General features: G+C 38.6%; 1 protein-coding gene across 1 annotated transcript in view; it reads right to left on the bottom strand.

The window, feature by feature from the left end:
• The window catches only part of elp3 (elongator acetyltransferase complex subunit 3), a 69277-nt gene that overhangs the window by 20891 nt on the left and 46083 nt on the right, over nucleotides 1-2303 (bottom strand). The window lies entirely within an intron of this gene.

The raw sequence follows: 2303 nt of genomic DNA on the forward strand, positions 1-2303 counted from the left end.
AATTTATATACAATAAAAATACAAATCACAAATAAAATGAAAGGCGGCAGAAAGAAGAAAAAAATTCTTCAGTTTCATGTAAGATCCCACAAAATATATTAGCATTCAGAGTCTGGTGTGAATGAGCGTCAGCTACAACCACGTTATTATCTGTAGAAATGACTATTATAGCCGATTCGTGTTTGCTAAGGTTGAGTAGCTGTCGGGCACTTAAAAAGCCCAAAAGTTAATCAGTTGTACATGTGCATCCATTGATTATGTCCTGAAAGTTTTATCAAAGGAAGCATGAAGGAGGAGTTGGTAAAACTGTTGTCTCTCAGCAAGAAGGTCATTTTTTGTTTTGTCTAAGTTTGCGTAGAAGTGGCAACTATCTTAAATTAAGCTGATACTAAAATTTAATCAGTCGGACCCATAGATGTAGATCCAATGTTAACTATGATTTTATTAAAATCCATCAACTGGTTTATTGAATATTTTGTTAACAGATAGATACACACAACACTATTGCCCTCATAAGTCAGGTAAGAAAAAATGAACAGAACAGTGATGATACCACTAATTATCTATTTAAAGTTAATAAAAGTTCAATTTGTAGAAGTTCCACATCCTTAAACAGCCATCTACTGAGCCGGTTCACAGCAGGTGAACACAGCAGGGCTCAGTTACTCAGCTGAAAGACACAAATGTGCAGCTCGCTTTTCCGCAGTGGGGGTTTATCAGAGGGATTTCCAGCCCTCCCCCTCCTCTCTGCTCTGACGCTCATGAGCAGAACCGTAAAGATCTGGAATCTCGAGGCATTCTCCAAAATAGGCCACTTTATCTGATTTCCCATAATCTCTCCTGTCACTGCTCATAATCAGCCGACGTGTTCCACACGGCCCTGCAGTAAACCTAAAAGGAGGGCAGGGGGGTGGGGGTGTCAGCCGCTCCCCAGACAAATAAAGTATCTAGGAGATTCTGCACCTGCTACCATAAACGAATGTGCATCACAGCGCCTGTCCGTTTTTAGAGAGGATGTCTGTTAAGGATCCTCACCCCAGGACAGAAGATAAGCCACAGACGACCTCTGGCTTGGGGAGGGGGTGACAAATGAATACCATTATAAGGACACAATGGGGAGTTCTCCTGTTCTGCCCTCTGCAAGTCCCATCTAGGGCCATGTAGACCGAAAACATTAAAAGGGATCACTGGAATATTTACAAGTCAAGGATAAAAGCAGAAGCAGCTCCTGCTGAAGGACAAAGGAAAGAACGACACCTGTCAGACAGAAACAAACTCCTTTTTATGGGTTGTATTTCAGAGAGCCCTCAGCTGTAATTTCAGCGGCTGTTTACATCATAAATGCAATTTTTTCCCATTTAAATCAAATGCAATCAAGCATCTATTGAATGTAAATAAATTTTCTTATACTTCACATGCATTATCTTTTTAACGTGTCATCCTTTTTCAGGGTTACCAGCAGAATAAAGTCCTCATTGTTCAGGACGGCTGAGTAAATCGGTCTAAAATTAATAGTAAATGTTGTCCTTTATTTTGAGAAAAGCAATATTCACCCTAGATTCTTGTGGATTTGCCATTCTTCTTAGTACTTACAACTTCACTCAATGACAAATCAGAGCAGTGATTTTAGAATTGAAAATCTGAAGTTTTTAGATTTAAAGAAAATAAAGCTATGAAGGTTAAATGACTAAAGCTTTCTGTAAAACATGAAGGACATAGACAGTAAATATAAAACTTTTCATCAAATATGTCTGAAGTGGAAAACTCTGAATACATGTCAAAAATTGTGCAAACATTTAAGCAATAGGTTTACTGTGATATTTCAACACGTGATTTGGTTAATAAACAGTAGAGGTTGAGATTTCAATTTGAGCTATTTTCATTAGATGAGACATTTTTGGACATTATTTCAAAACAAACTAGAAGCACCCGGAGAGTGCAAATTTCCCCCATCCTGTAAGAGTTAATGCGAAAAAGCAGAGATGGAAACACATTTACAGAATAAGTTCTGACGTAGTGAACATTTAAGCAGGTAGTATGCACAGGATTTCTTCTCGGTGGAGTCCAATGTGAAAAATAAAATAAAAAAAGTCAGATTCGTCACCTGACGTTATTCATCGTCAAACTGGTGTTGGATTAAGCTCCTAAGTTTTCATCAGTCACATTTCACCATGTAAAACATCTGTTTTATCCCCTTGTATGAGTTTGTAATGGTTTGACTCTCTTTATAACGTGCTTCCTGGCTCCCCCCGTCTCCAAACTTTGAGGCCCGGCAGCTCTCTGTTTACAAGCCTAGTAGAGAC

The sequence above is a fragment of the Austrofundulus limnaeus genome, unplaced genomic scaffold (assembly GCF_001266775.1).
Source record: "Austrofundulus limnaeus strain Quisiro unplaced genomic scaffold, Austrofundulus_limnaeus-1.0 Scaffold590, whole genome shotgun sequence".
Lineage (NCBI taxonomy): Eukaryota > Metazoa > Chordata > Actinopteri > Cyprinodontiformes > Rivulidae > Austrofundulus > Austrofundulus limnaeus.